Source organism: Zootermopsis nevadensis, unplaced genomic scaffold (genome assembly GCF_977971745.1).
Source record: "Zootermopsis nevadensis isolate Lab colony 2312 unplaced genomic scaffold, Znev_1.0 Znev_ptg000030l, whole genome shotgun sequence".
NCBI classification, from domain to species: Eukaryota; Metazoa; Arthropoda; class Insecta; order Blattodea; family Termopsidae; genus Zootermopsis; species Zootermopsis nevadensis.
In genome coordinates this window covers 2481889-2500438 of record NW_028259162.1, presented here as the reverse complement: position 1 = coordinate 2500438, position 18550 = coordinate 2481889, and the positions used below count along the sequence as shown (strand labels likewise).

The 18550-nt window shown below is 38.0% G+C and overlaps 1 protein-coding gene and 1 long non-coding RNA gene across 2 annotated transcripts in view; one reads left to right on the top strand and one right to left on the bottom strand.

Moving 5' to 3' along the window:
- The window catches only part of LOC110841270 (uncharacterized), a 181212-nt gene that overhangs the window by 19216 nt on the left and 143446 nt on the right, over nucleotides 1-18550 (top strand). Inside the window, exon 2 of the long non-coding RNA XR_015537880.1 lies at nucleotides 1655-1786. This is a non-coding gene — a long non-coding RNA (uncharacterized LOC110841270). The remainder of the gene's footprint in view (nucleotides 1-1654; nucleotides 1787-18550) is intronic.
- The window catches only part of lov (BTB/POZ domain-containing jim lovell protein), a 76597-nt gene that overhangs the window by 22723 nt on the left and 35324 nt on the right, over nucleotides 1-18550 (bottom strand). The gene's annotated exons all lie outside the window — the stretch shown is intronic.

The window sequence follows — 18550 nt, the reverse complement described above, 5'->3', positions numbered from 1 at the left end:
GGGGGGGAGGACAGAAAGCTAGTCTGAGACCAGATCATGGTCCCATTCGATGCATCATAACCTGAGTAGTTGAAGTAACGTCTTTTAATAACCGACGAATCATATACTCGTTTACGTAATATTCGCTCAGCGTTATTTGAAAAATTAAAATAATTAACTTCAGTTGCCATGTATGTATGAATTTTGAAACAAGAAAGACGTATAAAATATTGGTTGGGAACCACAGGGGAATAAACCTCTTGTTAAATTTTAGTGCAGATGGAAATAAAACGTGTGTCTGACTGAACGTCTTGCAATTGTACCCTCCACGGTAACTGACCAACCGCTATGGATGGTCTGCCCTGTCTGCTGGCTCATGTGCAGACAAACGTGAGATCACTACGTGTGACCGAGTCGTAAAAAAATATTCGTCTCGAAAACATTGATCTCTTTCCATTCATTAAACTGTTGATGACTGTGCAGGGCGAGAAAAACTGTTTGCTTTATATCTTTTTGTCACTTACATGTAGCAATGAGACAACTTTGCTCAGTACAAAGACGGCAACTAACATGCAGTTTATAAGAAATTCTGGAGGGAAAAACAAACAAAAACTAAGATACCTTCTTCTAAGCAGTTCCACCTGAAAGGTCAATCAAGTGAACAAGAATGATGTTTGTTCTGGGTTTAGGCGCGATGCAGGTTCATCGGTAGGTACCACCGTTTCGGAGAAGAATCTTCAGGGATAAGGCTGGGGAAATTGTTGCTCCGGATGGTTGGTACCTACTGACGGTATCGAAACCCAGAAAAACATCATCATTCCCACCTTCGTGAAAACCTCAAATCTTAAAAGAATGCTGAAGTGTACGCTTGTTTGCAATGTACGTGTGATCTCAGATTTACGTCGGAGACCTGTTTTAGAAACACCGACGTATATTGGAAGAGTAAATGGTAAATCACTAACTTTCTGTTGTTGACGGAGCGACGTTGGAATGACCACCAATGCATATCGGCAGCCATAACACGTGTAAAACCATCAGTTTATGTGATCGTTCCTTGGGAAACGAGTTGCAAGGACGGCAGGATGCAAGGTTGAGGAATCACAGACAGAAACAAAAATCTTTATGTGTAATTGTGTACGTGCGGCTGTGCGCGTAATATGGGTTTATCATTTCCCCCTCGTGCGTGTTACGCGACCCACCAATCTCGCGAAGCCCCTCGTTAATACATTCCTCCACTTTCATTTCAGTTCTTTCATGTGTACAAATATTCTCCTCAGCATCCAGTTTTACAAAAAAAATCCTGAATCTCGTGTTTCCCTCGAAGGCCAGCAGTTTTTCAAATGGGGGATCTTATTTTTTTGGAACTTAGAAGGTCTTGGAATAGCATAGATTAACATTTATCACTTTCCCATTAAATACGTTTTAGGAAAATGTTCTAATTTCCTGAAAGGAACATAATACACAGGCAGAAATTATGATTTGCCCTATTTATTCTTGAAAAAAAATGTAGCAAGAGTAGGCCTGCAGTGAAAACTGGCATTTAGTAATAAACAGGACACTCATCTTTTGTTTCCAGGGCTTGAAGCGTCTAGTGATGTAATTATGTCTATATATCGGACTACTTCAGGACGTTAGCCTATCGATTTAATTAAAGAAGTTTCTGTTTTGCTTCCAGGCCAATGCCACTGGCGAAGAATGATGTGACCCGGCTTCAATTATGAAGCAAGAACTGTTTCTACGAAAACAGTCTGTATCCTGTAGTTCCAGTGGTGACGTAGAACGACCGAGGAAAATCACGAAGATTAAGGTAATTGTTTTGTTACAAGAATTCTGCTTTCTCACATATTTCCTAGTTTTTATATTCAGAATGTCGGTTATGGAGATTTATTTCTGAGGACGTCAGGTTTTTTAGCTGCAGAAACGTTTGCTTTAATGATAAGATAAAATGTTCGTTCTTTTTCACGGGGGTTTCGTATAATAAACTCCAGTGATACACCGGAAGATGTGACATCGTACTTTTTTCATTTCATACTTATAACTGCAAAGGATTATGAGACGATTAAACAATAATGAATTGGAAATGGTCGTGGCATGATTTAAGGTATTACCCCAGAGTTTGATTAGAACGAACCGGATGAGTTACTTAAAAGACGTTATTTAGGATAACCGGCTCCTGGACTAACATTTGAGACTGTGACTTGGTAAACGCGAAGTAGGAGTAGTCATTACGCGGACGTAATATTTCTTGAGATCATTATATTGACTGATGATGTAATGCGGTCGAATGTTCTGGAGCTGACTCAATACTTTGACGCCACGTCAATTTTTACTTCGTCGCGTCCCGTGAAATCGACAGTTAGCCTCTGTGGAAACAAAGCATGTGTGATGTTGGAAGTCGGCGTATGGCGGGTCACGAGTGGAGCAGTGTTGCAGGCGGCTTCCCGTTCTCCTGCCGGTCCGAGACGGCAACCCGCACGCTCAAGTAACCCCTGCAGGGTCGGCTACTTTATCTACGCCCTTTCGCGTTTTGCTTATTCGGTTTTCCCGGTATCCAGAATTGGACATGCATGGGTTGGGACGCCGTACATCTGAAGTAGATTAAAATTTGTCCGTTTGCAGTCTGAACGTTACACTTAACATGTGATTTACATTGTGTGAATAATGATAATTAATTTCTTCTCACTGCCATAAAGTAGGGTTCTCTCCTTATTTGACGTCTTCGAAAATGGAGGTTGTTACCATAGAAACCATTTCATTCAGTGATCGATCACATTCAGTGTTTTTTTTTTCGTGTAGATCAGTGCCAATCACAATCATCGCAACACTTTGGGTCAGAAAAATGGTGAAGAAACGATTACGAATTTTAACATAGAATGAACATTATATTGTTAAAAATTATGCAATTTTTTCCGCCTTCTTCAGAGTGAGAATGTAATGGTTTGGCGCTTTTTAGTCTCATATGGGCAGGCGGTTGGTAGAAAATTGTATTTGATGGCGAAGGAGAAGTCCGCTTCCAAAACCGCCCAACCAATACATACTCACCCTGAAGATGGCAGCTTCAGTGTTTGCCGAAACTGTTAATTCTCAGCAACCGCCGCTGTTAATCTCCGAAAGCCGACGTTGTGCGTTTAATTTCAGACGCGAAAACCTTCAGACAAGAATTATATTGCGTAAATAAATACGCATTCTTGCATTACACAACAATCCGGACAGATTGGTCTTACTATAGAAATATTTCAGACATATTTATAAGTTATAACTGGTTGCAGTGTGTGTGCGGGGGAGGGGGTTAGGTAGATAAGCTGATACACACCGATTTCCGACTTTGGTGGCACACATTGATATTTGAACGTCAAACATGATGACGCTTAAGCAGGACAGCGTATTGAGATCAAATGTGGTGATTCAACAGTGAACGTAAGGCATGTGAACTAGACACACTCGTTTTATAAATTTCGTTTTGTAAAGAAATTTTGAGCGATTGATCTCAAATTTACTTTAATAAAATAGCGGAATTCAGTTTGTCGAAGCCATATTTTATACTTTCGTCTCAAATTATTTGTATCAATTGAAAATTGTATGTCTCATACAGAATACACTCAGGGAAACTGATTTTTTCCGCGTCCGTGAAATCGATATGAATTGATATGGATTTTTCTTTTACTTCCAAAATGCAATTAGAAATAAAGTTACCAAGTTTTGGAGTAAAGCCTATACTTTGAAGGATAAATACTTCTTTTTAACTGTAAATATATGTTAAAGATATACAGTTTTTTTAAAAAAACTTTTAAATACTCTCAGTATCAAATATGTTAATTTCGGCTGATAATTATTTCCTGACTTGGCAGTTTTTCTGCTGTCCTATAACAACAAAGAGGGTATACTTTATGTAAATTTACAAATATTCTTTTCACATAAAAGTTTAATGCGTTTTAAATTAATTTTAATTTAGTTAAACGTGTCTATTTCAGCGAAATGCTTTCCTAAGAGTAAATTTTATATACTACTTACTGCATCGAAATTGCCCCGAATTTTACCCCAAAAAACCCGTTAATAAGGAACAGAGGTACTTAAATTTGTAGTTTTCAGTAACAATTTCTATACGCTCAGCATTACGTTGCGATTCGCCCCAAAGATGGAAGCAGCAAGGACCTCTAGAGCAGTGGTATTCAACCTTTTTTGTTCGCGTACCCCCAGATATAATTCCTCTTCAATTTTGTACCCCGAAAGTTATTGGTGTATAATTCGTGTTATACATATTATATAATCTACATCTAAAATAAATTAAATTAATTACATTACTGATTATTCAGTGTTTATCATAAAATAATATATATATTTTTAAATTTCACATACCCCTAGGATGTCTACGCGTACCCCAGGTTGAATACCACTGTTCTAGAGCGTAGGTAAATGTTTACAAGATCCCAGAAGGCTGTCATTTTCATACTCGTCGCCGTCAGAACCTGAAATCTCACGTTCTATGAATAATTCTCTAGCAGTCATATTTTGTAATGTCCACAGCCTATCTTTTTCAAACGTTCACAGTTTAGCCTACTCATGTTCCTTCAGGGGCAATATCAGATTTTTCACAATATGGAGTGACAACATGCATTTACAGCTAAATATTTGAGCCCTATTTTGTTTATAGGAGACGATAAATCATAATATTCTTATCTTATCAACGCCATGATTTTCTCTGCGCGCTAAGTTCGTTGATAAGTACTAATAATAGAACTGAGCATTAACCGTACAGACGTTGTGGTGTATTCTGCATCCAGCTGCTGCTATACCGACTGTGCCTTCAATGCACTTTTACAAGTTACAAGGTTGTTTAAGAACTTTAACGCATCATTTGAAAATTTTAAAAGGTACATTACCAATTTAAGGGGAAGTATTTCTGCATGGTATAGAATTTCATAGGAACATTTTATCCAAGTTATTTTACCGATATGTAACCACGACTCTGAAGTCAGAGGAGAATTGTAAACCTTTTACTTTTCCCCTCCTTATAAAATGGAATACTTGTCTAAGGCAGTCTTCTTGTCCAGGAGTGGAATGAAATTATAGATTATCGAAGTTTTAGTTCCTTCCTTATAAGAATTTCATTCTTATTCTTGTACTTCCCCGTGTCGTAATTACAACGTTGGCTGCTAGAGAGATACAGGATGATTCCAGCAGCGAAAAATATAAAAATTTCATATGACAAATATTACACGAGAATCGAATCAGGGTGTGGTGACCTACACAATATTTAGGAGGAAACTATCGTCTCCATTTTCAGTACTGCTATCAGAATTTAACCATGAAGACGGAGGCGACGTTTTCCTCCGAAACGTTTGTAATTGACTACAGGACAACACGTCACAACACAGATGATAACTATCGATACACAAATCTCACTGATTTAGAGATAATAACCTTTTACGATCTGCATCATCGGAAGCGGTGCCCAAGCTCCTACGTATCCGCTAGATTCATTGTGACGTACTGAACATGTCTGTAAAACAGACGGACCTCATTGTGGTCGTCGGAACGGAGCGATTACTTCTGAAACAGTCTGTACCCAGTTTGAGATCTCGCTGCCTGTCTGCGTGTCTGTCACTACTTCTACATCATGAATCATTAGTGTATGCGGGAACCATGAAAATTTTTGAATGTTCCCACCAACAAAAATTCATTTTCTGTTTAGACCGTAGGCCCTAGTGGTCTGAAATAATAAATAAATGATATCCAATACAGATGGCATATATTTGAAAAATATTTGTATTCAGTTGTGTAATTTTATGTTTTACATAACTTTTGAATTAATTAGATCATTGACATACAGGCCCGTGTAAGAAATCGTAAATTACAACAATATTTTATTTAAATTAGCACGAGTCTTTTTTTTAGAAATATTCAAGGACTTCCAGTTCATAACGCTAAAATCAGAACTTTGCCTTATAAAAGGAGCTCCTTGAAGATGTCTTAACCCTTTAAAACCTGAAGCTAAACTAGATACATTTTAAGAATTCAGTCCGTACCGCAAAGAAAACACAACATTTCACTATTACAAAGATCAACTGGTTAACGCTGTTTAACGAAATAATTCCCGCTTATAGTGAGAATCACATGAAAATCATAAATGGTACTGTGGGTTAACTGCAGGATTACTGATTGTTAAAGCAGGTGGTACATATAGTTACCACTGGGATTTAAGTGGTTAATGCGTGCACAGAATATGTTTGGTTAAATAAGACGTAACATTGAAAAGTTACGTGACGGTTTCTTTCGAGCACACACAATGCATATCCGTCAGCGATCACGGGGCACTTTTGTTAATTCAGAATTATGCTACATGACTCACGATTTTAAACAGTTGCCACACGTTTTCTGCCAGTGTAACATTTAATTCTGCATTACGTAAAAAAGTGCATTTATTCTTAATTGGAAGTTGAGGCTTCGCTTTTGTTTTTGCTTAGATTTATTTGTAAAGTGCAGAATTCGGTATTTTACTCAGCTCCCTTGTAATGCTCTAATTAAACTAGATTATATAAAAAGGGACGCTCTAAGGAAAGCTGTAAAATGAAACGTACAAAAAGAAGATGAAGCTAAGTTGCAGTGACAATGTTACAAACATCTCCTAATTAGGCTCCTCCCAGCAGTAACTATTGTCTTCACGATCCCGTGTAAGAGGCAGCGTTCATCTTGTAATCAACCATGTGAATTGAGTTTCAATAGCCACACATCCTAAAGGTTGATTAGCGCTTGAAACAAAGTTACGAGACGATCCAGAAAAAAATATATTTCAAATAAATAATATATTCACCATGACTAACATTGTTTCATTAATTTTATTTCCAAAATATTTTCGATGTTTCATTAAAACTGATTACGTGAGAAGAATATTCATAATTTATTTGTATCAACTGACAATGTTAAGGTTATTAAACCCGGGGGGGGGGGGGGTTAAAGTTGGGCAGGAAATGTTCTGCTCATGGGTATAGTTAAAAATACTCCTAAATGTTCTGAAGACAGCTTGGAAAAACATAGAGTAGAAGGGGGGGGGGTAATATTAAAGCAGATACTAGATAAATAAAATGTGAAATTGTTTACTGAATTCAACAAACTCGATATATGAACTTTTGTGAAAACGGCATTGAGTGATTCCGTTTAAACTGGGCATTTTTGAACAGCTGAGCAATTATCATTTTTTTAAAAAAAATCATTCATCTTGGAGATAAGTAATGGTGATGGAAGTTTCGGGCCCTTGTAATCAGTTTCCGGGCAAGTGGATAATTTCTTCCAGCAAAAGTAGTTAGCTGTAATGTTCCCAGGACATATCCATTCGAAACCCAAGGACATTTGTGCCATAGCGTTGAAGGACCCACTTAACATGTTTATATTAATTATTTTTATATTTATTTAACGACGCTGGCAGTATTTTGAACTATTTATCGTCGAATGATAGGAATCAAATGAATTCGGAAGGATCAGTAAGGCACCGTGTTCAAATTTAAGTAAGGTACTGTCCCTGAATTTATCTAAAGATACTGAAGAAAACAATTTAAAAAAACCCAGAATAGACTGTATCCGGGTTTATACTTAAATTTCCAGAGTACGAAGCAGTAGTGCCAACCACTCGAATAGATTCTTATGGGGATTAAAAACAGTGGAGTTAAAATCACACGCATTTGCTCGGTGCAGTGTAAATGTCCAAAGCGTGGAACTCGGTCTGTGTCTTGACACTTTACCAAAACTTAAGTCAAATTGAGGAGTATAAAAAAAAATCTCACATCTGCCCCATTCCGCATCTTTCCATAGTGCCAAATACTTCCCGTCTGAGTTTGATAGCTGTTTTTCGTGTTATTTAAGTGGATCTTTGTACAAGAAGTGACATTTTATTTCTTTACTGTTGAGCTACAGTTATTTCGCCGGATGTATTGAAGGTTTTATTCTCATTCTTTTATTTTTACAACAAAGAATTGTCTTTTTTGTAATTTTCCGGTGTTTGGGCATCTAGAAAAGGCTTCGTTCCGGACTAGAAGGGCTGTCGAATGACCGTGCTGTATTTTAAAAGGCTGCTGTGATAGTGTGTGTTGGTAGTAGCAGGGAGGAGGGGGGGGGGGAAGGAGGAGGGTGTGGAATGATTTAGTACCTGCAGTAAGCATGACGACGTCAGAATAAAATCCTCCTTTGCATCTTCGAAAGCTGACCTGAGAATTCATGTAATTATTATGTATATTACACCCAATGTCGCGGGTCGGATCGAGAAAAGTGAGACTGCCTGTCAGGTAGACATAACCGCACACCCGACTTGCTTGGTGGGATGCCTATCGGTCGCGGCGTACTGTTATTAAATGACGTTACAGTCACAGGGAGGGGAAAGGCCAACATTAATTTAACCCAATCCACGATAATTTGTGTTTGACTGTAATACTGCCTTCCATTCGTGTCTTCTGTCTGTTGTTGTTGTTGTTGTTGTTGGTGAGGTCACAATCGTATCTAATGCCTAAAAGGATTCATATTGTCAAAAGTTAATTATAAATTGGAAGAACCACGAGGCCTAACCCCTACAGAAAGAAACTGAATCGATTAAGGCGTTAAAATAATTACTTTATACCACGTGTGACATGACGTGACGTGACCAGATGGAGCTGTTGTAAAATTTGAGGGGATTTTGTAGTATTTCCGTGGTGACAAACACACGCATTGAATATCATATAAGGTGTAATAGATTAAAATAATAATATGTACGTACTAATGTACTTGGGACGAAAAATCTCCATTTTTTTCTAAATCTAAATATAGATATATCCTTGTGATTAAGACCCAAGTCAAATGAATTAAAATACTTTAAATAATTTAGGTGTCTCAGCAAAGCCGTGGGCCGGACATTTCCGGTCCAAGGACCTCATTTTACCCACCGCTACCTTGACATAAAACTACACAATTTTTAATCTGACTTGCGCTGTATTTCGTGTTTTGGAACCTGTCTCCATGTTTTATCTTTCTACATTTTTGAAAGCATCGCGTTGTTCTGCTTAAGACTTGACACACGTTCTCTAACTCTTCATACGCAACTTTTTAATTCGCTCATGTCGATATGAAAACTGGAGTGGAAAATCAATTAACAGCGCTACCTTTGACGTGAACTACTGCCAGGTAATTATAGGTTAGTTTTAGGTCGAAAATCATTTAATTATTAATAAATTCTTTTTTTATTTTTTATCTTAAGATATATGCGCATAAACGTGAATATTATAAGCTTCTTGGTGATCACATGTGTTACAATACATAATCGCATAAGTTATTCGATCATGTTTCTGATCGAACTATAGATTTTGTGTTTTTTTAAAGGATTTGAGAAAACATTCAGATAGTTATCTCAATTTCTTGAAGTTAATGTAGAAAGAAATTTAAAGTAAAATAAAAATAGGAGTTGAAAAAAGAAACAAGCGGAGGAAAATGAAAAGAAACTAAGAAGAAAAGAAAGAAAACAGAGACAAATAAGAAAGGATCATAAAGGAAGAAGTAGAGAGAAATATCGAAATGAAAAGTGGAAAAGATTTACGACTTTTGTTTTACAATCGGTAATTTTTTGGTACTTAAGTGAGGATAGTAATGAGATGGATTTTTGGGCACGAGGCCTTATGAATTTGAATCGAATTTGTTCAGAAAATGTTAGAATAGTGGACTTATGTTAGACACGCTAAGGGTTCAGAATCGACATGGAATTTCTTAATGAACTGTAAACTGGCAGGTAGAATTAATCTGCGCCATGTTGATGCCTCGTTGAGCTGTGACAACGCAGCATTTTGATGTGAGGCGAAGAGGTCGACGCTGGTCTTAATTTGCATTTGTGTATTATGATTCTCACTGTAATCAGCGTTAACCAGTTGATCTATGTAACGGTGAAGTGTTGTGTTTTCTTCGCGGTACGGACTGAATTCTTAAATTATATTTAGACGAACTTCGGGTTCAAACTGTTGATTATATAAAATAATTTTATAAGAAATTACTGTAATGTATAATTGATGCCGATTACATTATGTTTATAGACTATGGAAATAAAATTAACGCTTACAGAATAAATACATTATATTTATTATATACAAATCCTTTAGATTACTTGTGTTAATTAATGAACACAAAAATGTGTTCCAGTGCTTTGTTTTCTTGGCCTCTATGTTGCGTTTGTTACAACGAACGAATTAGAAGAATGTTGAACGCGGAGTGTAATGGAATTAGCGCAGGATCTCAATTATGAGGCGAGTCCACTGGAACTGCTGCTGTGCGATTATTAACGTAGATATGAAGCTAAAAGATTTTCAGCCGAGCGATGACTGTTCTGTTGCTTTTTTCGTATATGTTATATACATATGTAAGCGCCGGATGTAAGTTTTTTGTTCGACAAGAATTATTCTCACCGTTTGCTTCATCCCACCACAGCTCGGCCTTGTCTTCTCTCTCAGGGCGGATCGTAATGCATCATCATAGTTATATTCCGCTGCCTAATGGGTTCCTTAACAGTGTAACGCGACCCGGTATCGACTCGCGCGTATCTGTCACGTTCCTCACTTTATATACTTCACTAACGCTACTCGCAACAACAATAGTAATTGTTAATTACAATATTTATGTATTATTTATTTAGTGTTCTGTCTGAGGACAGGTCCATATGAACAGGATCCTTCCATCCTTTTCTCTTCTCGGACTGGGACCTGTTCATATACGTTCTTGGCAGATGATCCAGAAGTGGTTTGCCATTGCCTTCTTCTGTGTGTGAATGGAGTAATTGTTGGGATGCCACGGAGGAAAACTCCGTGTTGCCTAGACCACGGCCTTGCCCAACACAAGTTATAAATTCGGGCACCGCCGGGAATCGAACCCGAGACCCCAGGATTACAAGGCCAGCGTTCTAACCGCTAGACCACCTCATCTTATTATTATTTAGTGTTCTGTCTGACGACAGGTCCATATGAACAGGATCCTTCCACCCTTTTCTCGGACTGGGACCTGTTCATATACGTTCTTGGCAGATGATCCAGAAGTGGTTTGCCATTGCCTTCTTCTGTGTGTGAATGGAGTAATTGTTGGGATGCCACGGAGGAAAACTCCGTGTTGCCTAGACCACGGCCTTGCCCAACCGCCGGGAATCGAACCCGAGACCCCAGGATTACAAGGCCAGCGTTCTAACCGCTAGACCACCGTGGCTGTTAATTACAATATTATACTGCTATTTATCATTCAGTGGGCCTTATAATAAATTAGTTATTTAATTCCATGAATATAAGTAATTTTATAAAAGCTTATAGACGCTTAGCTAATAAAAAAATTCATCATCTTTGTGGAAAATTAATGTTCATAACCATATTGACAAAAGGCTAGCTTTCTAATCTACCCTGAGTCACTTACGTCCAGATGACACCCTCATTCCATTGTCCGAGATGCATTTTAATATTATCCACGTTCTGAGTTAAGATTTCCAAAGTGGTCTCTTTCCTTGAGATTGTCTTACTGAAATTTTATATTTATGTTCTTTTCTATGCGTGCTACATGTCCCGCCCTTCTCGTCGTCTTTGATTTTGTCACTTTGTTAAACCTTTGGAGTCCAGTGTGGTCTATATTTCCCACCTGCTTCAAGATGAATGCATAACTCTTCATTTTATGTTTATGTGTTTTGTATGAGTCTCGCCGTAAACAGCGATTATTTCCTTAAACATCGTTAACCAGTTAATCTTTGTAACGGTGGAGTGTGGTGTTTTCTTTGCGGTACGGACTGAATTCTTAAATGTAATTTAGACGTTCTATAATTCTCACTGTAAACAGCGATTATTTCCTTAAACATCGTTAACCAGTTGATCTTTGTAACGGTGAAGTGTGGTGTTTTCTTTGCGGTACGGACTGAATTCTTTAAATAGTATTTATACGGGATTCGGCTCTTCGTTGTGTGATTTGCTGAGTGTTCTTCTCGTTTCCTACATCTCACATCGTAGGGTCAAACCCAAGCCTGCAGAACACCTGAGCTGCATGTTCACAGGACCGTAACGAAACGTAATGAGGTACGATGAAGTGGAACTCCCGCACGACTGTATGAGGCAGCAATGGAGGCTCAGTGCTTGTGGTTTGTGTCACATGAAGAATGGATGAATTTTATTCTCGTTCATGCTTGAATTATCAAATTCACATGGATGGTACGAACTGGTATGACACATCTATTGATCTTTCGGTATGTAAAAAAAAAACCCCGAAGTAACTCAATTTTCAACAACTTTCGAAACAGACGGAAAGTTCTCTTACCTACGTAAAGCAGAAAATATTAATGATTTCTGTCTAGTTTTTATGCACATAAATGCCCAAAACTGTTTACAACTGTTACATAATGCTGTTACTGAGTCCGGATGACCCATTTTCAGCTGTAACTTTTAATAGTAGACTAGACTGTAGTTAAAGTCATTACCTGCAGATGGCATTAGTTACTGCAGTTTCGGAACTGTCGAAAAAATATCAAAGAATATAAATGAAGTGCATCGTTATTGGATTGTTACATAAGTTTGTCTTTTTTCGATCCAAACACTTGTTCATATTATGACAGGCCTGCACATTGCATGATTATTCTTGGTGTTGTTTGATGACACTGTTTCAGCTACTTATGTACTGTGGCTTGCAATCAAATATATGCCTAAGTGGGTAATGTTTTAGGATGTTGGAAGACACCTACTCGTTTTACTGTCCGGGAGGCTTATACGTATTCCTTACACTGGTATGTAAACTGAAGGCAAATGCCACAATCCTATTGGTTGGTTGTGCTCCGTATAATGTGGCGATTACAAATGGTTTCAATGCTGAGACACTTCCTGTTTTGAGGCGTCAGAGAAGCAGGAGCAAAGGGCCTGTGTATTCAGTACAAACATCACTGGAAAGTTTAACCACTTGAAATCGCCATTCCTGTACCAAGTACGACGAACCAATAGAATGGTGGCATTTACCTGCAGGTTACATAGTAGTACAATGAAAGCGTAAATGTGTTCCGGAACTCACTTTGGGAGACTGAGGAAAACAATTAAACATCAGTCAAAATAGCTGGTAGTATTCTGTGTTGTGCCTCCGAAGGTATGAGACTTTTTATCCAGCTTACGAGACTGCACACAAATTTGTGTACGAAAGTAAAATGATGAAATATATACACTGTAATGCAGAACTGAATTTGAAGTGGCCTCAGTTTTTTTTGTTTTTTTTTTAAATAAGTTCGGAAAAATTTTCTTCAACTCATAAGTAATTTTATAAGTTGTTCAAATAACATCTTATCGTTTCACATCTGTCAGTTCGGATGCAAAGCTGTATGATTAAGGTAAAGGTGAAACTGCTTTGAACAAGAAAGTACGTTCACATGTATCTTCCTCGACTCGTCTTTGGCTAATTTAATTAGCTCATTTTTACAGGACTTCCCTGCAAGGAGGGAGAACTACGTGTTTATTTCCGCGTCGATATTGTGAGTGCGTAGGAAAATAATGTCAAAATTTCCTCATTAACCCTTTAAAGCCGAAGCTTGTAAAAATAGTATTTAGGAATCCAGTCCGTACCGCGAAGAAAACACAACTCTCCACCGTTACGAAAACCAACTGGTTAACGCTGTTTAAGCAAATAACCACTGTTTAGAGTGAGAATGGTATGAATCCCGTAAATACAAAATGAAATGTTACTAATCGTTGAAACACGTAGTTACCATTTGTACTTTAAAAGATTAAAATATTTTTAAGAGACAGTTTTGTTAACGTTTTTCTGTGATCTGCTCAAAAACGACGTAAGTGCAGTCGATTTTATTATATTAGGTGTCGCAATCACTTCATCTTTTACCACGTCTTAATTCTATCTTTCTTTCTTTCTTCCCGATAAGACCTCCATTCTGTTCATCTGTCATAAAGGAATATCCGCACTTTTTGTCTGCTTATGTGTGTTTCGCGTTTTTCCTCCTTGTTGAAGACCAACAGTTTTGTCTCTACATTTTTATACTTTCTTCTCGTGCTATCCATTTTCATTTAGAAAGCCTCCACCTTCTCTGGGACAGTATAATGACGGAACCCAGCATTCCTACAGCTGCATTTACACTAGCCGAGCACACTCCGTTCTTGTCACAAGTGAACACAAGGATCTCTCACAATCATTCACTGGTTCGTATACGGGACCATCGAGCCACCATCCCGAAACAGATGATTCTTCTATAACATTGCTTTAAAGTTGGCTCGTCTCGGTTGTTGCGCCGTGTAGTCAGGTATAAGTTTACCGACGTTTCAGAGATTACTCGTCACCCTGATGATGGAGACAGCAGGAACCTCTGAAATGTCGGTAACATTCTGACTAACACAGCCATCTTGATACTTGCTACCGTAATAATCAGAAATATGTTTTTTTTAAATTCATAACAGTCCACAAGTCTTTTATTTATTTATTTATTTATTTATTTATGGTTTAACTTCACATTTCTCACCTCCACAGTCATTCTGTCACTTTGACGCTACATAATTAATGACACTGATAAACCAGGAAACAAATCATTGATAGTTTATAGAGTTTGATGGCACTTTCATTTGACTTTGTATTATTTGTAATTTAGAATTTTCTCTTGTAACCACAGTTTTGTTATTAAAGAGGTTTAAAATAAATAACGTCTGTGTTGGGTAATATAATAGAAGTTTTAAGATACGCGTACACGTTAGACTTAACCACAAACCCACGTGTATTTTAACCTTCCATTCTGTAGGGGCCGCGTGGTTGCTACTGGTAATACGCTTCTTGGCTGTAAATTACATACGAAGAGAAATGATAAGAAAAAACAACTTCAAAATCATTTTGTTCCTATGTCATTATGAAGGGGAACTTGTTTAAAGTTTGTTATGTACGCATAGTAGACTCTCATGTTGCAACTAAAGGTTGACCAAGCGGCAAACTGCGAGGCAGCCAAGTGCTTCATGTCGGAACAAAAGAGTACACGAATTCTTTTTATAGTTTTAAGAAATATGTAATAATTGCAATTAATTACCGGTACATAATATGTTACTGAATTTTTTTTAATATATCGCTGTGCGCTGATAAAGCTTAAGTTCAGCTGTCACGCGTAAGTGTAGATGTAAGTTGAAGAATGAATGTGTAAAGGATTTTTAATAAACAGAACGGAGTCAAATGGCTCAGGAAATGGTCCATTACAGAGATCTTGTGAGATCGATATTCAACATTTGTAATTCAATAAAAAACTAATTTATTGAACTGATGAGCAGCTGTTAGCTTTTTAAGGAAGTTAGTCCACAAGCCTTAGGCTACTCACCACTTAGACTGAAGAACAGCGTTTAACCTCTTACATGCCACTGGTAACTATATGTACCACCTGCTTTAACAACCAATAATTGTGCATTTTGTATTTATGGGTTTCGTATGACTGTCACTGTAAACATCGATTATTTCCTTAAACAGCGTTAACCAACTGATCTTTGTAATGGTGAAGTGTAGTGTTTTCTTTGCGGTACGGACTGAATTCTTAAATATTGTTTAAATAAAATTGTACTTAAGAGAGTTAACTGAAGTCTGTGCATGGTTATTTGACTATAAGGAATAATTAACACCATTTGTCGTATAATTTTATTTTCCTCTCAGCCACATCGGTGTTGGACACCCTTGCCATGGCTGAATTGCCTTGACGTCCGCGAAGTTTTCTTAGCGACGTGGGGTTTAGGCCTACAGTAGCAAGTCCCTTCATGCTTTAACACGCTTGTATTGTACTTATGCTTTTATTTTGCTGCTGTTGTTTGCAATTTGTATACCGCAAGAATTTGAGGGACAGAATGTGTTCTCTGATTCAGAAAGTCTTGGTACTGTCTTGCATTAATTAACAAACAGCAAGTGTTGGTGAAATGAGAAAATATGTATACAGCAGTAGTAGAAATTAGGACTTCGAATTCCTAAAATCTCTGTGTAAGAGATGTTTGGAAGTTCTAGATATATTTTGGAGGGTAATATTAAAACCGATCTTAAAGGAATAGTGTGTGAAATTTTCGACCGGTTCAGGTATATGGCTAAATGAAGTAGTTTGTGGGCGTTGTAATGTGCACAAACACACACACACACTTGGGTTCGATAAAGTCAGGGAATTTTTGGACTGGGTACGAAACTCAACTATTTATCGACGACTTATGCACTGCGGAGATTAATTCTACGAGCCGCCAATCGAGAAAGGAACACATTCATCAAATGTTTGCTGGTGACAATCTGAGAACGGTCGGTCAAAGACTTTCTCTGCCGTACTTCGTTTCGACTTGGTGAAGGAAAATATCCCAGGCCCTGACAAAACATTATACACTGAATACCAGGGCCTCTGTTTCCTCCGTCCAATTCCAAGAAGACACTACATGGAGATCTATCTCCACTCCACCCTATGCCTTCATGTCGTATTATGTGACGTTATCTTTTGTCTCTCGTTGCGTAAAGATTCACTGTGTCATTGCTCAGTGGTCACTTCGCAATGCCGCTGTTGGTACTGTCTTTAGTTTCGGCTCTGAGATCCACCACTGTCTGTGGCAGAGTGTCGGTAACTCCCTCGCTGTCCAAAACCTGAGCCAGGAGCTCAAATAAATTGTCAAAGCTCCTACTAAGAATCTGTGTCTATCCGACGGACGTGACTGATTTTCTCCTGCGTCAATATTGAGCAAGTTGCTTCCTTGACCAATATTTTAGTGCATTATCTTCGTCAGAATCTTTGAATTGATACATTTTAGTGTAAACTTGGCCTTAAATAATTTGTGTTCAAGAATCGACGCTAGAAAATAAATTGTAATAACCGTGGCCAGGCATTAACTGTTCTTAAAACATCATCTCTGGTGCCAAAGTAATCCTGAGCTAGTTCCATTTTCACAACCGATTTCCCTAAGATCCATCTTAATGTTTTCTTCCCATTAGATGAGCGGGGTGTGTGGAGCACATAAGGAGGGAACACCTAAGTGTCGATACTGGGATAATATTAAAATGTGCATAAAATAGATGGGAGTAGAAGGTGTGCAATTAATTCGTATCTCGGGCTTTTGTGAAGACGGCAACGATCCTTTGGGTTCCATGAAAGGACGGGGAATTTTCTGATTAGCTAAGCGTACTGTTAGCTTCTGAAAAAGGACTCTCCTTCATGAGGTTAGTTAAATGGTCCAACTGATTCGATAATCGTAAGACTGTGGTAAAACAAACACTTTCTCTTATGGGTCATCCATCAGTTAGTAATGAAATAAAAAAACTAAGCTAAAATAAAATTAAGGTTATACATGTTAAGGTGACTTCAGCTGGTATTGGTTGCGTCAGGCAAAGATTGTCCTAACCTAATTCACACAAAGCCTTTGCTTGGCCTTCAGTGGTTAAAGCAAGAAACCTAAGAATCACTCAGCTGTCCGACACATTCTTTTGAAGCTAATGAATGTTTGTGTGTAATAGATTGCTGTCTCAATTTTTTTTGTTTTCGTAAACTGCTCGGCTCTCACTCGGGACCGGAGACAATAAAAATGGAGCAGTCGCGAGGTATCTAGCTCAGTAAAACTGTCTTTGATACTCTGTAGCAGACAGTACAAGGATAGGTTTATCCGCTGTGTAAATCGATTATGTTTGGTAAAAACAAAAATACAGCGCAACAAATATTAATCCTCTCCGTCCCATGGACGATTTATATAATAAATTATGAACTGTTAATTTAAACAGTTTTGGTGTTTAACACTTCCCATGCCATAAACGAGATATGTCACATTGAAAACTAAAGTTTTTAATATACAGACACGAAATTGATGTACTTTATTTAGTGATGCAACATAAGCAAATGGATGTCGACATAAGCCTGTGTTGTATCTGCCGATTTTGTCTTCTGGGTTGTGTCGCCTGGTAGTGTAATCGGCGCCAGAACCAAGCAGACCGCTGCCGTGAGAACTCCACATCTCGGACACATTTGATGGCTGTTTCTCGTAAGATACAACGGAATTGGAGCATGCACAAACATAATGCCTTCTGTGTGTTTAATACTTCCATGGGAACTGATTAATTTATATTTTTGTGAAGTTGCAAATCATTTATCTTAAAATGTCAGTGTAGATGATATTTTGCTGACTGCATCACACGCATTAATTTAGGGTAGAAATGGACCGTTTTATATGGTTTCATCTCTCTTGTAACATTTACAGATTTAACTGGAAGCAATCTGAATACGGCTAGCAGGTAATGGAATTTAAATATTCTGTCCTATTTAACAAATAAGGAGCCTACATCGAGATGTTTTCTTGTGGTGGACCGGAAGTTTCCTCCTCCACAGCGTTACTAGGTTTTGTAAAATTCTTCACTGATTTTCGACAGCAGCTCACTGGACCAACTGCAGAACGTAAATTGTCTCTCTCTGTCTCTCAGAAGCTGATCGTCTTTTTTTAACGTACCAAGCCACTGCGGCCTCCACTAAAACTGCATCAGTTGATTGCCAAGGTTGAACGAAAGAAGGGAACACGGTGTGCAACAGAAACCGCGGCATTATTGTAACATAAAGCCGTCGTTGTTTGTTTTCCATGTTCTGACGCCG